Below are 23,020 nucleotides of genomic sequence, written 5' to 3' on the forward strand. Positions count from 1 at the left end.
TCAATAATCCCTAAAAACAATATGTGCATATGATCATGTCATGGTTGGTAAAGGTTGCTATGTAGCTGAAATGGTTGGGTCCCTTTAAACAAGTAGGTGGTGCATAAAAACCCAACACAGGACATATTGCTGGTAATAAGTGCAATAAGCTTCTTAACGATTGTGCAAACCTTTAATAAGAACTACTTCCTCCTTAATGTGACTCCATGATGAGTCAATAAATGTGCTGATATCCACCTAAAAACATGACATTTGTCAGTAAACATGGATAAATAAAAAATGCGACATTTTATTGCTGGAGTGTTGAGATATGTCATCTTTAGTTGTCAGCAATGTTTCATGAAATTAAAAGTTCAAATATGTAAGCGAGAAAGTTTTCTCAAAAAACTAAACCAAAAAGGAAAGGAAAATGTAAACAAAAGAAAATTGCTACTAAATTAACATTAGTAGCAATAATATCAAGGTTGAGCAAAAACGGAAGTTTGTGCAATTCAACCATTTCTGTTTTGCTGTAGTGAAGATAAAGGTAAAAGATGGAAAGAGCAGATACAAAGTGTACAAGTGTAGTGATGACATTGTTCTATTGAAAATGTTACATATCGGTTGTCTAAAGAAATGTCCGACTAATTTAAAATATGTATTAAGTGGCACTAGCTAATAATGCTTATAACACACATCAGTTTAATTAGTCATTTAAAGAATGATAGAGGTTTATAAAAATGAAGAGAATCAACCAGGAATACAAATAAAACGGCCAGGAACAGAAACAACATTTCATCACCCAGGCTTGTCCAATCTTTTTTTTTTTTTTTCTTTTACAGTGAAAGGGACATAAATCCCAATTCTCTCTTTCTGTTTATCGTTTGTGTGATATGTTTGTGTTTTTGACACAGAGGGATTACAAAAATCCCTAAGACACCAGGAGACATTCAAACGTATCAGGAACACATGTAGACGATTGTTCCTAAAGGAAACAGTTTGCCAGATGTTGCACAATAGGGACAAATATTTATTTATTAATTCATAGATTTGTGGTGAATAACAGAACAAATGTATAATTTGCATTCATATTTACCTTCTCACTGAAGATGTGGATTTGCACCACCATACAATATTTGGTTACATTATAAATGAGGCAAATAATAAACTGTGTTTTCATAGTTTTTAATGAGTAGTAGGTGATGAAAAAAGAAATGTATTACATGTGTGCATTTCAAATGAACATTTACTAGTGGTGTTCACTTTTGTTTTTTGTTTTTGACAAACAGCATACTTGGACTTCTCTTAAGTGGAGCCTCCCATTCTAAAAGTAGAATGGGAGGCAGACCCTTTAGTTATCAGGCTCCTCTCCTGTGGAATCAACTCTCAGTTTTGGTCCGTGGGGCAGACACCCTGTCTACTTTTAAGACTAGGCTTAAAACTTTCCTTTTTGATAAAGCTTATAGTTAGAGTGGCTTAGCTAACGCTGACCTATCTCTATAGTTATGCTGCTATAGGCTTAGGCTGCTGGGGAACATCAGGGTCTATTTTTCTCACTCATCTGAGTTATCCTACCGTTCTCCAATTTGCATTGTTTGTTATTTCATATTTTACCTTTTTGCTCTCTGTCATTTTTTCTCTTCATAGTATGTACACCTGGTCTGGCGTTGTATTAGCTGTGACATCATCCAGGGAAGACAGATCATCTGCTATTATCATATAACCTAGAAAAGATTGCTAGATTAATGTGTGCTTCTTTTGTGTCTCTGCTCTGTCTTCTCTAACCCCCAGTCAGTCGAGGCAGATGACCGTTCACACTGAGCCTGGTTCTGCTGGAGGTTTTTCCTTCCAGTTAAAGGGGAGATTTCCTCTCCACTGCTGCATCATGCTTACTGCTGGAAAGTCATGGACAATGCAGACGACTTTCCCTGTGGCTCTTTCATAAGGAGTTAATGCCGCTTGTCAAGACTTAATGCAATCTACTGGGTTTTCTTAGATAGGAAACCTTTTTTTGACCAATCTGTATAATCTGATTGAATTTGACTTTTGAAAGTGCCTTGAGATGATATGTTTCATGAACTGGCACTATATACATGAAACTGATTCGAATTGAAAAAACACACATGGAACATGTTTCAACATCCATGTAAAGGTAAAGTTCAGACAGAATCTTTACAATGATACCATAATATGTATAATATTCCAGGGGATGTTCATGCATGTCTAAAATACTTTTTCCAATCACAATTATTACAAGAAAGACAATCTAGCCCAAACATGCAGAAAGAGCAACTGATGGAACCAGATATTTACAGATATTTACAGACACTTTATATGGGAAGTCTCCCATAAAATTAGAGCCAAGTAATATTCTACTGAATATCAAGATAGATATTTTTAGAAATTTTATTAGTACTTTCAGAGGTTCACTCATGAGAAGATTACTATACATTTAACCAATTTGAGGAAGCTCAAAAGATTATTTCATTAACTTGTAAGCTTCTGATAGCTTAGTTTACAACATGGGCTGAAAGGTCACTCAACAATGAAGAAGACATTTCTCCCCCCAAAAAAAACATAAAAAGCAGATTGTGGTTTATAAATAGTCTCCTTTAAATAAAATTGTATTTATTGAGTATTACTGAAAGGTTTGTTCATTTCAGTTACTCAGTTCACTAAGGGAAACATTTTGTATTGATTAATACAGACTGATGATGTCTTAAAGCCTTTATTTCTGTTAATTCTATGGATATTTTTCACCTCCAACTAATAAAAACACAGCATTAAAGATTAGAATATTGCATCAGACCAATAAAAACAATTCAAACTTGTTAATACAGAAATGGGAGCATTAAACTTTAAATCTAACCAACAAGCCTCTTAGAGATACAGTACATACATTCTAATTAATTGAATATAACTGTAAAACGCAAGTGCTCAGTCATAATAACCTCCATTACATTTGGAACAAAGGTCATTATGTCCTTCCTTTTTAATACATATGGACTGGCTTATATAACATCATGAGGGAAGAATGCTGGGAGGAATTGCTGAAGCAACATCACAAGACATTAGCCTGGCAGCTTCATTTTAGGCAGAAATGTGTCTTCCAAATGGCCAATGACCTTAACCATACAGATTAGTTACAAATGGGCAAAAGGCCAGCAAGGTTTATGTTCACAAAACACTGAAAATATGTGCACAGGGAAGAAAAGGTGTGTGTGAGCAAGGTGGCCTACAAACCTAAATCAGTTACAGTTCTGAAAGGAAGAATGGGCCAAAATCCAGGCAAACTATTGTAAGAAGCTTGAAAAACACCCAAAGCATTTGTCACAGGTCATATAGTATAAAGGAAAACCCTACCAAATACTATGTTTGTACTTAAGTTGTCGTCATTAAGACCAAGTGGAATCAAAGTCAAATTCCTTGTTTGTGTGCATAAACTTGGGATCGTGAAATATATGTAAAGTTCTGAATTTAAAAAACAAAGTTCAACAAAAGTTATCTAAGTGTATGCAGAGATATGGGTAGAAAAAGAGAAGGCATTCACACAAACTACCCACTCACTCACACACACACACACAATAACACACACAATACCCTATAGTCACAGCTACAGCTGCTATCTCCTGTTTCTCTCTCCAGCCGACTGGAACACGGAAACATGCAGTTGCTGGTGTTTCATACACCACAGAGAGTTCGCACAGGTGGAGGTGCGCACACACACACACACACACACACACACACACACACCAAACACACATTTCAACTTCATGCAATTGCGTGTTACTTTTTTCTTTCCTCCCGAGTATCTTTCCACCCGTATCTCTCCCTCCCTCATTGTTCCTCACGGTTACATCTTTATAGGTGCTTTACAATCAGCCCCTCTTCTTTTTCTCCTTTCTTGTACCTCTCTCCCTTGTTGCACGTTTTTTTTATTGTTAAAGAGCTCATTTACGCTCTACTTTAAGATGACCTTTGTTTTACTCATCTGTGTTGGGGACTTAGCAGAGAGAAAACCTGCTCGACACTGAGCTGTGGTGAAGAACATGATTTTATTTTTACATTAACGCCACATACTGTGCTGAAGTCAGCATATATTTTCAATCATCAAGTTAGTGTGGCTACATACTGAGTCTTGCAATATGATGAGTACCTATTGTGGACACAGTGTGTCATGTAAGGTGGAATGAACATTATTCATTGTTTTGAGGTTTTATGGTATTGAAACATCTAAAAAGCGTGGCTTATTTCAGCTCCCTTTACTCCAATAAACCCTAAATAAATCACTCAAAGTTTGCTGTGGACGCTTTAGGAAGTAAAATTTGTTTATTTCACAACATTCACATATAAAAATCAGAAATAGTTTTACAAATAGAGCGTAAACATTAAAATGATTTTAAAATAAAATTTAAGATAAGAGCAATTTAAATCATTTACATATTTCAAAACAAGTACCATAACATTTAGAAAGATAATTTCAAAAAAAGCATGTGTGAATGAGAATCTCTTCAGATGCTTTTTTAAAGGAGTTTATTCTGTAAAGAAAATGGAAAAACAATGTAGTACCAAGGTGTAACAAGGTGCGATCCCCTTGGGTATTATACCGGAAACTTAGGATTATGAGTACATTTTGGTTTGAGGACCCAAGGAGTTGGAAAGTGTAATTTTACCAGTTTGTAAAGAGATATTCGGTTAAAGAGTATTAGTGAGCAAATAGCGTCATGAAGGCCAAGGACAACAGCAGTCAGTGAAGGATAAAGATTTGGAGAAGCTTTGTACATCTTGAAGAGCTCTGTTCAAAGCATCATACAAACGTTCATTTATAAAGAGGGACGCCTGCTGTTCATTCAGGGCTGTTATAACGAGGGAAAAAATTAATATCTTGCAGCAAAGTGGCTTTTGTTGTAGTGTTGCCAAGTGCTTTGACAATCTGAGAGTTAAGGTCTAAAGAGCTACATTCTCTGTTTACAGTGAGGAGCGCTAACCGGTATTATGAGACGCTAAGCCCTTCAATCATGGAGGCAGAGGAGACGTACGTTTCATCTCAGATTTAAAATGTTCCTCCCATTTACAAAAATATTTGGCTGCATGAGCATCTGCGGCACAAACCCATGGCAACACTAATAAGCATTAACACGCTAATGCCACGGTTTTTAACCTGCTGTCTGAATACATTTACAGGCTGCCATTTTTACTGGCTGCTCCTACTATACCTGTCTTTATGAAGCTAATGCCTGACTTTATTCCTTCCTGCAACCTGCCTAAGCTGACTGCCTCCAAAAATGTCAACCCCTCCCGCCTGTCGTTTATTTTTCTTATGAACATCTGTTGATAACCAGTCATAACCAATACTTCAGCCACACATGGTGCCGCAGCAACAGCTGCCGTGTTAAAGGGGACAGCAGAACCAGAGAGACTCTCAGAGGGCCCAGTGTGCCCTCCATTTGACACAAACTTCTCTGGTGCGACTTTTCAAAGGTCTTCCAGCAAGCACAGCTGGTGCCATGGCAAAGATCATCTGCAGAGATGCGGTTTACTGATGGCTCGATAGCTCGAAATACATAACAGGATATCAAGATTGAGAAGGTGGATTTTCTTAGGGCTTATGCATTTAACAAAAAGTAATTGCATATTTTTTAATGGACTGAATTAATAGTTTAAAACTGTTCATGGTATAAAAAAAAGGTTTATTTTGTTTAAGTGTTGCAATGCTTTGTAAAACAACCTTTTGCCACCACAAGTACAGTCTTCTGGGGTATGTTTCTGTCAGCTTTGAACATCAAGAGACAGAAAGTTTTACCCATTCTTGTAAACTCGCTCAAGATCAGTTAATTTAATGGAAAATGTCTGAGAAAATAAATTTTCAAGAGTGACACAGATTCTCAATTGGATTTATAGTTCTTGACTTTGAATAGGCCGTTCAAACATATGAACAAGCTTTGATCTAAACCACTCCATTATGCCTTTGGCTGTAGGTTGTTTGTAACCCATAACAGGTTTTCTTCCAGGATAATCCTGATTTTAATGTCATGCATCTTGCCGTCCCCTAACCAGAGACCCTGCTGAAGAAATTCCACCCCACAACATGTTGCTGCCACCTTCAGTGCAGGGATGGTGTGTTCAGGGTGATATGCATTGTTAGTTTTACACCACTAAAAACGTTCAATGACCAATCGTCCACATGCTTACCATGTCTCTTACATTGTTTGTGGCAAATTGCCTAAAGGACTTCTCATGGCTTTATGTAAGTGGCTTTCTTTACCCGTCTCTTTGATAAAAGTCCTGCCAAAAGATTCTCTCACCTGCAGCTCCCTTAAGGTGCTTAGCTAATGCTCTCCTTGCTCAGCCCAGTCAGTTTAGGTGAACAGCCGTCTTGACAGATTTGCCGTTTAGCCAAATTCTTTCCACTTTCATTGAACAGAGCTCTCTGATATTATCAAACCTTAGGATATTGTTTGTCCACCTAACTCTACTTTAGACTTTTCGAAAACTTTCTTTCTGACCTGTCTGCAGTGCTCCTTAGTCTTCATTATGCTGTTTGTTTACTATAATGTTCTCTAGCAAACATCTGAGACCTTCACAGAAGAGCTGGATTTATACTGAGATTAAAGTACAAACAGACTAGAATTACTAATGAGGTGATCACTAAAGGCAATTGGTTGCACTAGAGTTTATTAGGCAGCATCAGAGTAAAAGACAATTTTGTCCAAAAAAAAAATATTCAGCTAACATTTTTATTTCACTTTGTAATTATGCAAAACATTGTGTTGGTCTTTAGTGTAAAATCTCAATAAAATGGCTGATCATTTGTGACTGAAATCAGTCTAAATGTGTAAAAGCAGTGTCTGCTTATCAAAACTGAATGCAATAGCTTAAATAGACTGTTGTGAAACCAGACAAGAGAAAAATAACAGCTAAGACTCTTAGGCTGAAGCCACAAGAAATGTAGTGGACTGCTGCAGCCACCCCTCCCCAAGTAACTGTTCTCACAACGGGGTGCCTGCTGAAAGTATAAAGCTCAAGACCCTGGACTCATGGCTCTCTTTCGCTGCTGTTCATCAGCTGCACTGGAGAGGAACACTCTCTTTTCCAGTGGGCCATGAAGGTGTCTACACTGGGGAGACACCGAATGGCATTCGAAGATTCACGAACATGGGTGCAAGCTATAACCCAGCTAAGTACCACCTGCTTTATTCAACACCGGAGTCTAAGCAGCCGACTGCCATGGAAGCAGTGTGTTTGTAACCTTTCCTCAGCTTTTGCAGGAGAAAAGCTAATCTGACAGCCGCCCTCTGACAGCTGTGCATTAATAATGAACATTTATGTCGATTTAATGGTGTTTCGTGTAATTTAGGGTTAACTCATCAAGGTAATGTAAACAATGGCCAGAGGATGTGCCCGTCGCGTGTTTTTTCTCAAAGACACCTAAAATCAAAAGGTGTTTCATACCAGTGGAATACCAATCAAGACAATTTTTGAAATTGAATAAAATATATTTTTTACATTGTATTCAGAACAGTGCAAGATTAAAATTATAATAGGAGTACTAAAACTGTGCACTCATTTAACTCATTTAACGTGAACTACGCACTTGACATTCTGAGAAATATCTCTTCCTGTAAACGGTAATTTGCAACACCACTGGTACAAAATAAACTAAACTCATTTAGAACAACAACTTGTGGTGCATGTAGAGGTGATGGGAACTGCTAATTGAATTTAAATATTCACTTCTTGTGGATCATCGTATTTATTTATCTAATTTGTTACACTGGTTTGATAGATGCAACACAAAATCATTTGTTAATTTAAATTAATTAGGCTATTTTTTCACTGTGTATGTAGCTATGAGAAATACACATCTAATCAAAATCTTTATAATGGTGAGGAAATTACAAGTATTTGCATTTCATGCTGCTACGTTGTAACCAGGTCTTAATTAGAATACAAAAATTGCAAAAAAACTCTATGTAGAAAAGTTGTAGCAGACCTAAGGTCCTCATCAGTGTGTTGATCACTGGGTCATTTAGCAATGCAACACTGCAGCTCACAATACCCACCTGATTAAAAAAAATAGAAAAATAAGGTTTGTCTTTTGCACAATCCTCTATGCTCCCCTGAATTAAATCCCATGAAAAACATCCGGCAAGTGGGGTTTCCAAAATTAGACATCAGTTCCATACTGCGATTGCTCTTCACCATATGGAACAACACTCCCACTGGCTTACTGGAAATACACCCAGCATATCTAAACAGATTTTCAAATAAACAACAAACTACTACTGAGAACTTTTGACACTTTTAGTTCTGTTTTGTGTGAGTTTTTATGACTAATGGTCCAAGGTTTCGGAACAGTTGATCAGTCTCAGTTTAAATGCAATTTTTAATGATCTGCCCACTATTTGTTTTAAAGTTCTATACTTAAGACCTGGTTAGAATCCACCAGCATAAATATTTGCAAATACTTGCAACTTTTTGCCCATCCTAAAGATTTAAATCAGGAGGGTATTAGTTGTCAGCTGATTTAACTATCCTTTTTCCAATTCCCGTTTCCTTGTGATCTCAAACATTTTCCTTACATAATCTTTTTTAAATAATTCCCCTCACTTTAGTCTTGATTTGTTCAGATATGGCTTTAACAGTTTTCATTAAATGTGATTTTCTTACTGTAACTAGTTGTTTTTATGCTTAATTTTTTTGAATTTCTCCCTCAGTGCCTGAAACTATTCTAATTGCTTTTTCTTATCTGTATAGAGTTGATGAAAGCACTAAAACTGCCCTTGAATATAGTTATTTATGCACTGATGCTGAACTATTTGAATTAAATCACCATATATGTCAAAGACAGTGCTCTTGGAATTATAAAATGAAGTTAATGGTCAACTTCTGATCCCACTAATATCCTCTATTCATAATATGAATTTCTACCTTCTGGCAAATGGCATAGAGTGACCATTTGCAAAATTAATAGATTTAAATATACATTCATCCCTACCTCCATCAGATTAATAAACAATGTATGGATATTGTGTGTGGACGCATGAACACTGCTTTGATGATTTGGTTTGCTGTGCTGGTTGTTGGTATGAGTATCAGTCTGGTGTATTTTTATGTTTTTATTGTGCAGTACATGTTTTTGTTTCTGCACTTACTGTGGTGCAATAAACAATGTGTGTATTGGATTTAATTTATTGTATTTTATGGTGGCAGTTTTTATTTGATTTGATTTTGTCTTTTTAGCACAAGACAAATTTCCCCTATGGCGACAATAAAGTATAATCGATCCATCCATCGATCTATCCATCCATCCATCGCAGTTAAAAAGTCACTATATAAAGCATTTATGAAGTTAGGGGGGGTGGGGGTTTCTGCACATAACAGATATCAAATGTGAAAATCTTGGCTGGATGTTTTCAGTTCATTATAAACCGTTTCACCACTGTGTGTGTGTGTGTGGAGAGAAAGAGGGTGAGACCTGTTCAGCGCGTATAGCCTTTAACGTATATAAATAATAATTTTGACAGAGGAAAAATTTTACTCATGAAGCTCTAAAGATTAGTCCCAGCTACCGTCCATTTCTTTAACCACCACACACACACACACACACACACACACACACACACACACACACACACACACACACACACACACACACACACACACACACACACACACACACACCTGCGGTCCCAGCACTGCACAGGCAGAAGGAAGCTGTTCTTTATTTTTATTTATTTATACCAACAGGAGTAGAATAGAGTGAAGCCCTGCGGTGAGAAATAGGGCTGGGCGGTGTAAAAGAGGTTAAGGAGATGTAATGCCATTAGCTGTGCGTCGTCCTCACGTTTCTCCGGAGTCAGGATAAGTGGCAGGCAGCTTGAGTGGCAGGATATGGATAACTTCTCTGTCTTTGTCCATGTGACCGCTGTCTTCTTGCCGCCAACCGCTGGACCAGAGTGGTACTGCAGTTTTTCATCACGACGTCCCATATTTCATTGGGTTGTTTTACATAAATGGACCCTAACTAATGGAAAGACGAAAACCCAAAAGCCCAAGACTGTCAGGAACAGAATCAGAGGGCCCGGAATTCAGCCAGACGAGTAAGTGACGTTTAAAGGCAGTTTATTATCAAGACAGGCAATGGGACGGAACCGGGATGATAGGCAGAATGGCAAAAAGGATAATCAGAGTCCGTAGTCAAAAAATAGTCCAAAGTCAAGCCACGTGATCAGAAGTGCAGGGATTGTCCAGGGCAGAATCTGGGAGCAGAATTGGAACTCAGAACCAGCTCCGTTTAACCGGCAGGCAATCAGATCCGACAGAAACAAAGCAAGCTCAGAAAATCAGGAGACGGAAATGGATTGGATTACAGGCAGACAGGCAAACAGAAAACGCTAGATAAGACTCACTGGAGGTTTGTAATGATCTGGCGAAGAAGGGTAGACTGAGGCGGGTATAGGTAAGAGGATGAACAGGTGACCGGCGCTGAATACTAATTACAGGTAACAGGTGGAAATCTGAGGAAGGGTGGGCTGAACTGACTGGTTAATGACTGGTGACAGAGGAGTGACAAATTTAATGAAGAAATGTCTAAACTAAAACTAAACAAAACCCAAATGACAAAGACTTTTGTTTACCTGGGTACAACAAAGCCTGGGGCTTTAAATCCTGGGTCTTTCAATGGAAAAGGGGCTAATTATTAAATGCTCTATTACATGGCAAGTAATTCATGGCATGCCAGTCAATAGCCTTTTTCTGCTCTACCATCCCATGTAGAGTTTGCTAAACACTACTGGAACTTTACCTGGTTTGGTAAGGTAAGGATAACTATAGCGGTGAAGCCACGTTCTGTTGGAAAGTGTCATGTAAGTGAATGCCATCTTTAACAATGTGAAGCATCAGGTCATTTCAATTACAAATCTGGTGGACTCTGCCAAAAATAATACCTGATAATTGGTTATTGTTGGGTCTTACAGAAGAAAAACCATCTAAAAACATACTGTAAAATTAATTCAGGAATGATAACCTTCTTCCATGGTAATCTCCACCCCCTGACCTAAATCCTATAGGAAAGCTGTGGAGCTACAGTGGAATGGACCCAGGGCAATATAGAGCGACAGTACAAAGTTAAATAGTTTAAGACCTCTTTCTGTAAGCTTAAATCTTGTGAAATGTTATAGAAGAGTGTTATAAAAGTGATGTTCTATTGGCGAAATTGAAATGTAAAAAGAGTTAGCAACAGGAATGGAATGAATGTGGCAATGCTGACTTTGTTAACACCAATTACTTTTTAAAATCAGGTTGTTGTTTTCCCCTCAACTGAGTACATGCATTGAAATTACACAACTTTCCCAGGGCTGCTAATAAATGTGGAGGCCACAGTATGTAACAGCCATATTCTGATGCTTATTAAACAGTTTATTGCCTGGGTGGCTGTGTCTGCAGCTTTTTTTAATCAATAATTTATAATTGAAGTTTTTATTTTACTTTTGATTATATAAACCCCAACATGAAATGTTCCCAACAGTCATAATCTGTTAATTTGTTCTAAAAAATGTAATTGAAGTCCAATAAACTACATTCACTTCTTCCACAGATAAAAAGAGTATAATTCAAATTTAAAAAAATTCCTATGAGGTATTATAATGAATAGCCAACTTAAAGTATTCAGTTCTAGACAAGAGGCATAAGTACAACATTACAGCCAAGCTGAAAAACAAGGAAGAAACTGAAAAAAATAACAGTAAATATGGGCTTTATTGTTGAAAAAATAAACACTAAGGAGAAAACTATATAAAAACTTAGCAAATCTATTAAACCTTTGAAAAAAGCAAAACACCATTATGTAGATATCCACGGATAAACAAACAGGTTCATCAGACCCAGAAGATTTAAATGAATGTAAATACAACCCAGAAAGCTGACAGTTAAAGTTTTCAAACCCACTTATATTGAGAAAAATCTTTATGAGGGGAAAAAATAGGCAAAACAATGGCACAAAAACAGCAGACAAGACAAAACAAATACTTAACTCATCTGTCAATAATGTAAAAAGACTGATGGCTTTGTAAAAATCAGGGATAGATCTGATTATTTATGCCAGTGATTTAAATTCAAAAGAAAATTAGAGTTTAGTTTGCCAAGAAGCCCATTTTCTGCTAACAAGACCCATTCTGGTCACAGCTGCACAAGAAATTCTGCAGGCTGATAATGTTATTTGTTTACACCAAAGTATTATTAACAACGCTTCTTTAGGAATTCTCAACTGCTATTAGGCAAAGTGACAGCAGAAGAGGGAAAATAGAAATCAAGCATTTCCTCTGTGGGCAATACAGATGACATGATCGGACATCAAAATAACAAAGATGTTAGAGCAATGCTGTGCGTAGGTCAGGGTGTAAGTAAGTTATAAAATATGTCAGTCAACAAAAATCCTCTCTAAGTTTTCTTTAAAGAAAAATAAATTACTGATATTGTGTCTAGCTACCAGAGAAAAAGAACTGAACTGCACAAAAAGGACAAAGGAGACTGGTAAAACATCTCCCAGAATGCACTAGGGTACCTTCACACCAGGGCTGATCTCCAAGAAAGGAGGGATTTCCACACAGCTGGAGATCCCGTCGACTTTAAAATCATACACAGAACAGCGCTCTTCTTCTGCGGCGGCAGCTGTAATGAAGAGACCTCCGCATCTGACTGTCTTGAGTTTGATGGTCAACTGAAAGGACAAGCGCTTTTTCCCCACTGCCTCAAAGAAGACGGGACCAGAACCAAACCTACGTCCACTGAATGTGAGCATACCGGCATTTAACAATCGCTAACCAAGACAGTGACTGCTATGTTTCTCTGGCCCACTGGACCCACATGTTTCATAGTTAACCAGAATGGTGCAAGTTAGCAGAGATAATTAGTTTAGCAGTTAAAGATGATTTATTTAATTGTGTTTTGCTTTTCTTTTCTAGTATTTTAAATTGTTCGAACCGGAGAAGTCCCCAGAACAACCCATAAGGTAACAAGATTTCTCTAATGAAAACCAGGGACGTCTCTCTTGCGCTAAACTTTCTTACTCCATCATGATCCACTGAAATAAAAAGGGACATTTCCCTTTTGCTGGGGACAGGTCATCCAAAACGGGGACTGTCCCCAGAAATCTGGGACGTCTGGTCACTCTAAGGCTATCAGTGCTACAGACACAATTTAAATGAGTAGTTTGAACACTAGTTTTCTGGCATTATAAGCTTTATCTGTGGTTTCTCTTCCTCTCCTCTCACTAACCAACAGGAATATATGTCAGCATAGTCCTTAGAGATGCCAAGACAATAGTTTATTTATCCCAGCTACTAATGCTAATGCTAGCGGTAGCCAACACTGGCTGTGTTAACTTAACAGATAAGTCCGGATGTTACGTCACATCATTGTCTGTCTTGCCCCCAGACAAGACAACACAAAATTATGTGTTTATATTGAAGGTTTTTATTAAGGGAGAAAATAATCCAAATCTACATCACCCTGTGTGATGTTGCCCCCTAAACCTAACAACTGGCTGGCCCACCCTTAACAGCAACAACTGCAAACAAGCGTCTATGATAACTTGAAATCTTTTCCAGCGCTACGGAGGAATTTTGGCCCATTTATCGTTGCAGAATTGTTGTATTTCAGCCACATTGGAGGATTTTGCGCATCAACGGTCTTTTTAAGGTCATGCAGCAGCATCTCAATAGAATTCAAGTCAGGACTTTGACTAGGCCACTCCAAAAAGTATTAATTTTATTTTTGTCATTCAGAGGTGGACTTGCTGGTGTGTTTTGGATCATTGCTGCAGAGCCCAAGTTGAGACCATGAACAGATGGCCGGACCTTCTCCTTCTGGATTTTTTGGTAGATGGCAGAGTTCATGGTTCCGTTTATCACAGCAGGTCTTCCTGGTCCTGTAGCAGCAAAACAGCCTCAGACCATCACATGACCACCACCGTATTTTACTGTTGCTATGATGTTCCGTTTCTAAAATGCCTAAATGTTAGTCTAAAGGTGCGTTCATATTCAGCATGAATGTGTAAACCTATGCACTGGTGTCGCAAAGCGATGCTTAGCAAAGCCACAGAGGCAATTTTAGCAACGCAAAACACACAATTTTGGCGATTAAAGCAAAGACAGAGCGACACGACACCTGGGATTGATGCGAAGCGACAGATTTGAAAAAGCTGAACTTTGTGTCCTGTTTCACCGCAACAACCAACGGGGAACTGAATGTGGCTGTGACGTGGGGTGAAGGACTGCGGCGGAGACAAAGCTGTTTACTACATTAAACATGAAAGAAAAACTGATAGTGGCAGTCTCAAAAAGGTAAACTTTTGTCTCATCACTCCAGAGAATATTTTCCTAAAATTATTGGGGATCATCAAGATGTGTTCTGAAAAAAAAAAAATAGACAAGTCTTAAAGTTCTTTTTGCTCAGCAGTGGTTTTAATCTTGCAGGCCATTTTTACCCAGTCTCTTCGTTATGGTGGAGTAATGAACTCTGACCACTGCCAGCAGGTGGTCAGAGGGCTCTATTGTCACCCTATTTGATGTTCTGAAACACTTAAGTGTAACAAACATGCACAAAAAAAAAAAAAATATCAAAGTGGGCAAACATTTTTTCACACCACTGTAAGTACAAATCATGTTTTTCTCCATGTAATAATAAAGATAAAAAGCAACAGTCTCACAGACAATTATTTAACACAAATGTGGATACGTCAGTCTAGTTTTCTTTGTCACCCTATTTTTCCCCGTTCTTGTCCTTTGTTTGAATTTCTAATCAGTGTAATTACTAATTACATATTACCAAGCTTTCATCTGCCTGGCAGGTCTTTAAGGTCTTCAATTCCGTTTTAATGAGATATAACTATGTGGATTACTAATCTATCTGGATCTACCCTCCATCACTGCTCTTAGTCTTTTTAAATAGAATCTCAAAAGTCACTTATTCGGGCGGATAGAGACTCAACGGGCCGCTGGTTCCACTCCGTGCAGCATTGCCAGTACAGCATGGAGAGGTATGACACACCTGTACAACACATTAGTTGTGTTATGATATGTTAAAACACTTTATAAATTTACTATTATTGTTCTTCAATGTGATGGTTATTAATTCTGAATATTCTTTATCTTTTTACTTTGTAGTTTAGTTGACTGATACTAGCCTCATTAAAGAGTTTACAGACTGAAGAACTGAAAAGTGAATTATTGTGTTAATAAATTCTGTTGTGTTTCAAAGAAAGGTGGTTTGTGTTTACTGAGTGTGTGTGTGTGTGTGTGTGTGTGTGTGTGTGTGTGTGTGTGTGTGTGTGTGTGTGTGTGTGTGTGTGTGTGTGTGTGTGTGTGTGTGTGTGTGTGTGTGTGTGTGTTGCTTCTGATTGAGAAGGTCAGCGTGCCAATTCACTCCATGTATAGTTCTATAATACCACACCTCACCAGACAGGTAATCAAAAAATAATAAAATTACAGAGACTAAGGGTTGTTTGGTTATTAATTCCTGATTATCAGGTTGTGAATTTTGCCAGTTTGTTAATTTGGATTAAAAATTACTAACTTTATTAATAGTTGCCCTTAACATTTATTAAGTTAGTCATTGCCAAATCACATTTTGGTGCACAATTCTGATGAAACATCCACTGATTAAAAATGAGAAATGGGGGGTTAGTGACAGTAATATAACAACACCAATGATTATGAGACAGTGTTTTAAATGCATGCAAGTGCAATCTGAGACCAGGAGCAAATTAGAGAAACATTAACTTCTTCCTGGAGGCAATTTATCATGAGGCACAATTTAAGAACACATCAAGTCAGTTATGCAATCAGAGCATTCTGCAATTAAGCTAAGATTAATACTGCTTAATTCAATCCTGAAGTATTTGCTTTCTTATGGACTAATTTATAACGCAAATATGATTGTGGTGTTAATAATCAGAAAACAATTGTTTCTGCTCCATATTATAAAATGTTTCTTCAGAGCATTCCTGCAATGAACGCAAGTAAAAAAAAACAAAAAGCAGTTTTTAAATGTTGATTTAATTTCTTAAAAAAGGGGCCATGACATCTCTGTGTAAACCATGCCATGTAGTTGATATTGCTGCATATGTAAATTCTCCAGAGAATGTGAGAAATGTCAACTTGTTTTTTCAGGCCAAATGTCCCTCCTCAGTAAAAGGCTTGGTTGCAGTAATGATATGCAGCTCTACCAATTTGACTTCACTCTGATTGGCTACAACCATATTTGGAAAACCGGTCAAACACATCCCCCCCCACTCCCCTTTCTCCTCCCTTCACACATCCCTTCTCAGCGCTAAGTTGAAGTGTTTGTGTTGTAGGATGTCTGACAGGGCAAGCTGACCAAAGGCTTCAACCTGGCGGTGCGATTCAACACAGTGGGACCGAAATACAAAGCCAAAAGACTGCGCCGTGGCGGGGAAATCGCTGCGGCAGCACTTACTGGGAGCCAGCACCACCGCGGTACCGTAGCAAAGAGCTCCCTGCCAGCATACCTGCAACACAGATGCAACTGGCTCCACCGCAGCGACAGGAAAACCATGCTACTGACAGCGGTTTAGCTTCGGTTAGTCAACCTGATTTTTCAGTTACAAACACACCTTCCTTACATTTGACAGCATTTAGAAATTAAATAAACTTGCAGGTAATTACAGCGTTGTGGTTGGCACCATGGCTGCAACAATCAATAAAATTGAAAAAAATCCATTGTTAAAAGTGTTGGCAATGAATTCAATCATCGAGTCATTCTGTCGCGCGATTAATGCATCATGTGCTATGTCACAGAGCAGTTACGTCATCTGCAGAGCTTCGTTTTTTACTGCCAGCCAGCCAGCTGACTGAAAAAGGAAAAGAAAAAAAAAAAAAAAACGGCAGAGCAAGTTGTACAGAGCAAGATGGAATCAGAGCAGAGGACGCGCAAAAGCTTCTTTTAAAAGAAAATAAAGTAAACAGTACAATGACCAATGCAGTGAACATTACATCGAGCGAAGTCCTGTAAAGTGTGCAAAAATAAATAAATAAATAAATAAATAAATAAATCGTAATATGCAACTTTTGCTGATGTGACTCAACATGGCACATGAGCACCACTGTTATGATCCAGCACCTGAAAAAGAAAGGCGTTGGAGCCTTCAACAAGGATGAAGAGACTTCAGGGTAAGTCACAACGTTTGTTTCGTTTCAAAGGGAGGAAACGTAACGTTTGTTTCCCTGCCAGCTCATCTGATTCCGTCGTTATGTTGTTAGAAGGTTAACGACGGTGATAAAGTACTTGTTACTTTTTATTTCGGTTCGATTAGCTTAAGCAGTGTTTAGACATGCTTTACAAATAAATTTAACTTGCACACCATGATGGTAACAATTTTCAAATTTTAAACTTGGGACAATGTTTGAGTGAAGATGACTCTACATTTCATGGGACTGAGGAAGAATGAAATGCACTCATAGGGATTTCATATGCTAGATTTCCATGTAAATATCTGTTTAAGGAAGTGTGTTTTTAGCACCTTTAGTTATCTAATTTTATTTTTTTATTTTTTTATTTTTAAGTATTTCACCTTGTTGGTACTTGAACATTTTTTTTCTAGCAACTTTAACCGCTATTACATTTTATGTTAATAGACAGAGCTCTTCAAATCTTAAAAATTATATTTCATTTGTAGGGCAGGTATTGGAAGAGTTATTATCTGAGAGTAGGTTAAAATATTTGCATTTAACAGTAATAGAAAATGAATAAGCAATTAACTGAATATTGAAAAGTTATGGGTGCATCAAAAATTATACAAAAGAGATACATACAAAAAATGTATGTATCTAGGCGGATAAAAGGATACATTTTTAAAATGCATTGACCCAAAAGAGTCAAAAACCATTTTAAAAATTACAAAATTTTTAATTATTTACAGAAAATATTAGATAACATTCAAAACTCAAATTATATAGCATGTGATTACCAATTCAACTCTGACTTGACTAGTTTTGTTTTCTGATGACATGCTGCAGACAGAGGTATAATTCAAAGCCGTGCTGTCTTCCTCGTTCCAGAAAGAAGCAGCAAATGATGACAAGCTTCATGGTGGGAAAGATATCACGCACACCACGGCAAGCAGCTGTCTTGACTGAGAGCATCCTTCACATGATCGTCAGCGACATGAGGCCTCTGTCGATGGTTGAAGATGAAGGATTCACTACAATGATCCGCACTTTAAACCCAGGATACTTTACAAAACTAATGGAGAGAAAAAATATGAGGACAAGGAAGGAAGTGAAGACTGCAATTAACACAAACTGCAGCAAGCTTGCTCTCACTGCTGATGTATGGACAAGTGTCACCAATGAAGGCTGCCTACAGTGCAGACATGCCACTACATCAAAAGGTATCTTGATTTGAAACCAGAACTGTGGAGCTTGCTGGAGGAACTTTAATCAGCTCTCAAGCCTCAAGTCTTTAGAATGTGCCACTGTGTTTATGAATGGACAGTCGTGAAGGGGCTACTTAGGTCCACCCAAGTTGCTGTCTTTGAGTCAGTGCCGCTCTGGACTTTCCAACTTACTGCTGCAGAGCGACTACAGGAGCGATGGAAGGGGGAGACTGCTTTCTCAGATACAACAGCTACCAGTGATTCTTGCAGAGGCCCTTGATCCAAGGTTTAGTCCAAACAAAACTGTAAACGTTGCCACTTGCAGAGACAATGGAGATTGATGTCCAGCAGCATGACGGCTGCAGTAGCACTTCTACAAGGAGAAAAGCTGCAGAACCAACGCCTCCTGCCAGCCTGCTGGATTCCCTCCTTGGTTCTGATGATGAAGATGATGGCAGGGCAAACAAAGTGGACAATGTTCAAAACAGAGTAAGAAAAGAGGTCCTCACATATTTTGAAGAAAATAATCTTGCCAAGGAAGAAATACGTTGCAGTGTATCGCCAACAGCGCAGAAAATTAGATGTGTTGTCCAAACCAACCATGTGCACTTTGGATCAAAAGTTGACTTCATAACCTGAGTTTGCTTAAACATAAGTTCGGAAAGCGATGGCTGAAAGCAGATAGCAGCAACCAGAACTGATAGTTTCATTAATTACAGCAGGCAGTCCAGGTCCTAAAGCCTCAAAGCATCCCCAGATCATCCCACTGTAGGTCTAATGTTCTTTTTCTGAATGATAGATGATCAGTCAACTTGCCTTGAGGGTAAACTTTACAGGTCTTTTCTGCCCAAATTATCCAAAGTTTTTTCCCTGTGAAATGCAGCGTACATGTGTTGTTCACCCCCGCTTACACCGTCATTAGATCATGACAGGATTAGCTGCCCTCACTTCCAAGTTTGTGATGTAAAAACCAGCGTTCTTGGGTCCAAAATTCTCAAGAAAGGAAGCTCCACTCATTCACAACACTGTTGATAAGACACAGGTCTGTAACATGAAATAAATTTGTCTCATTAGTTTACAATACACCTACTTCATGTAATATACTGTAAAGCAGTACAATGATCAATTGGCTTAAATCACTCTACCTAAAGAGCGAAGAAAGTGAAAAGAAAAACAGAAGATGTGAAACTTCACGTAATTCTTTAAATGAGAATTGAATAATAGCTTCAATGTTTATTATCATAAAGAACACACTGGAATTTTAGGCATTGGCTTTTCTACCGCAAGCTATGAGCTCATCTTAGGTACTGTCAAGTAATTAAAAAGGTTAGTTCATACACCTTTATATAAAAAGTGCAAGAAAAGATGCACAAAACAAGTTATATGCTATTTGGAAAAGAGATGTGTATGATTATGGTGTTTTATTCTTACTTAATAAAAGGGAACCGCTCTGAAAGTATGTTTTTTTTTTAAATCAAGATCTTTAATTTAAAAGTGGGCATAAGTTTGATATATTGTTGTCCTATTGAGGAAGGGTGCTCATAATCAAATTCTATATGAAACCCTTTCACTATAAAACTTTATTGGGAATATAATAAACCAGACCCTTGAACATTGGCACTACAGAGAATTGTGTAACAGCATTATCTATCAATAGGGTTGCAGTTTTCTTTTGGGTTTAAGGAGATGATTACAGAACTTAATTTCACAAAACTTTAAAGAATTTCATCACTTCATACGTTGGCTGCCAGCACAAACATCCTAGAAGAAAAGTTTTTGATTTATAGCCTAGATTTCTTTATTTTATGACACTTGCTCTGTTTTTCCCCCCTTTCAGGGACTCACATCAGCAACAGCAACCCAATATGAGGGATGTTTAAGCTCTGAAAACACATCTGGGGGAGCTCCAGGGACATGGCTCAACAGGTGACCATTTTGCTATTCTTTGTGGACTTTCTTCTCACACCCGATTAAATATAGAGTAAATACATAATGTGATTTTCAATGTGTCTAACAAAAAGGGAGTTTTGTCAGGTAATTTATTCTTAACTTTTAAGAGAAAGGTCTGAAACACTAAGGAAGAATTCATACTTTATACCAATTAATCCAAAACAACAAAAGAAAAATGTAAACCTATAATCTAAGCTGAATGAGTTAGGTTAAAGAGGCCCAGACGATAAATTTGTTTCTGATGGCCTTTTTAAATATAATTGGAAGGAGAGTCTTCATATGTCTCCATATTTATCTAGTAATGGTTTAGTGAGACAGCTCTGAAGCAAGAACTTTTTGATCTGTCCCTGTTTTTGTATCCATCTTATGTCAGCTGCCTACACACCTGGTGGGAAAGACACTGGTGCAAACAAAAGGGGAAAAAAAGGGGGAATGTTCAAATTTAGAAATGGGAGCATGCAGAGAAATGTCATTTTGGTTTTATGACCCCATTTTTGGTAAAATGGGATGAGGTGAGTCCCTTCTTTCCCTCTATGTGGGGCTACAGTGGTACAGGAGCTAGGAATTTGCCTGTAACCAGTGGTTCATGGTTCAAACCTCCACTTCGTCTGTATCAGTTGTTGAGCCTGCTCGCATTGGTCCGAGGGTCGGGTGGCACCGATTGTATGGCAGCCGCACTTCAATCAGTTTGCCCCAAGGCAGCTGTGACAACAAAGTAGCTCACCACCGTCAGCGTGTGAATGACTGACTGTAAGTGTAAAGAACTTTGGGAACCAGCATGGGAGAAAAGGAAAAGCATCTACCCCTGCGACTGCACAGATATTTTAGAGGTTTAATGTCTTCTGAGGTAAGAAAGCTATAAATATTGAAGTTAGCTTGGGTTCTCTCGCTAAAGCATCAATTACAGCGGAGACACAACAAACTAGTCAGGTGAATGAGAGCGTGCAAGGCATCACATCCACGCACATGCCCAGAGGATTTGGCCCAAATCACTCTCTCATGAACTGCGGTAAATAAAGGATAACTCATTTTACATGCCGGGCAAATGTAAGTGCATGTATGAGAAAGAAAATAAATAATATCTAACTTCATAACTCGTTCAATGCACCTTTAAAACAGAGAACTTGTTCAGCAATGATTTTTTTTTTTTGGTCCTACTACCCTGGGCTATGGCCCATATCATGTCAAAGCGTCATTATAAATATACCACTTACATGGTTGCTTTGTGAGCACAAGCTCTTACCAGCTGGCAGTCTGTAGAGAAAGCAAAACTATCCTAAGCTCATCATAGGTACTAAAACAGAGCATGCATGAGATTCTCAAACTGGGAATAGTAAATGTCATTTGGTAGTTGTACTACTTTGGTGCAGACTGAAATAACAACTACAGGATGGATTGTCATGAAAAGCGATACAGACATCTGTGGTCCACAGAGCATGAATCTTAATGATGCTTTCCATCCTGTTAATTTATGCTTCCTGCCTTCCTCGCCCCTCCATCTTCTGGCTGTGTCAGGAAAACCAATCTCCCTCCACCATCGTGAAGGATGTTCCAATCTTTTAAATGTGTCTTGTAGAGAGAGAGAGAGAGAGAGAAGTAGCTCAGGATAAAGGATTCACAGGTGTCTAGTGTGGGGAATTTGTTTTTCCTTTTTAATTTTTCTTTAATATTTTTCCCTTAATGGAAAACCTTGCCAATAATTTTACCATCATTAGAGTTTCAATTTCTTCATTATAAATAGTGCTTTTTAAAGTTCGAAACGAGATTATTGAACTTAATGGTCTGTTATGTGACGGTGTTGCAATCGGAGCATTCATTTTGTACACAACAGAAGAGTGTGTGAAGCAGAGCTCAGACCTTTTAGGGTTTCTTTTTTGTGTATTGTTTTCCTTCTCTTCCATTATTTTACTTTCCTCTCTAAAGTCTATATGTTTACTCTACTTTCTGCTAGCAGTATATTTTGTTATGCATTTAAATTCTCTAATATCGATTATGTCCACCCTGACCCAAATTAGATAAAATCTTAACTGTTTTAAACAATAACCTTGATATGCCGGGGGTTCAGCACGTGCAGCTTTATACCCCAGTAGTAGCCAATACAACAGATAGGGAAGCTGCAGTTTAATGTACCCGACTGATCCTGTGTGCTGTTACAAGGGAAGCACTTAAAGAGCAGGTCAACATGACATTTCTTATTAATTTTAGCATGCTTGATGGCAGTCCATTTTGTGTATTATTTGGTTTTTACAGTTTAAAAGAGAAGCACCTTTCTCCAGGCCTCTCTAAAACAGGCTTCCCTGTCAGAAATGTGTCCAACATAATCCTTAAGACTGTCTAAGCTTTTTACAAGACAAATAATAGGAGTGTGTCCTTAGAGCACACACACACTTCTGTTGTGCTTAAGGCATAATTCCACTTATAAACTACATTAAAACAACACAATGTCAACTAGTTATTTGAAGAAGGGCATGTCAGATTTCCAACAGCCCTATTATTGTCAAACTCTAAAATAAATGCTAGACCGCACGGTACAGTCTTTTGAAACTTACAGGTACATCTGAAAAGAAATTACAATGCTGTAAAAGTGCAATATTTTATAATCATTTTTATGGAGATTAATTTCATATGAAGTAGAATATTTCAAGCTTTTATTCCTTAGAACTTTTAAGGTTATGGCTTACAGGTAAAGAAAAC

The 23,020-nt window shown here is 37.9% G+C and overlaps 1 long non-coding RNA gene across 2 annotated transcripts in view; it reads right to left on the bottom strand.

Annotated features, from left to right (window-relative positions):
- The window catches only part of LOC118561804, an 82,615-nt gene that overhangs the window by 58,517 nt on the left and 1,078 nt on the right, over positions 1-23,020 (bottom strand). The window lies entirely within an intron of this gene.

The sequence above is a fragment of the Fundulus heteroclitus genome, unplaced genomic scaffold (genome assembly GCF_011125445.2).
Source record: "Fundulus heteroclitus isolate FHET01 unplaced genomic scaffold, MU-UCD_Fhet_4.1 scaffold_72, whole genome shotgun sequence".
NCBI classification, from domain to species: Eukaryota; Metazoa; Chordata; class Actinopteri; order Cyprinodontiformes; family Fundulidae; genus Fundulus; species Fundulus heteroclitus.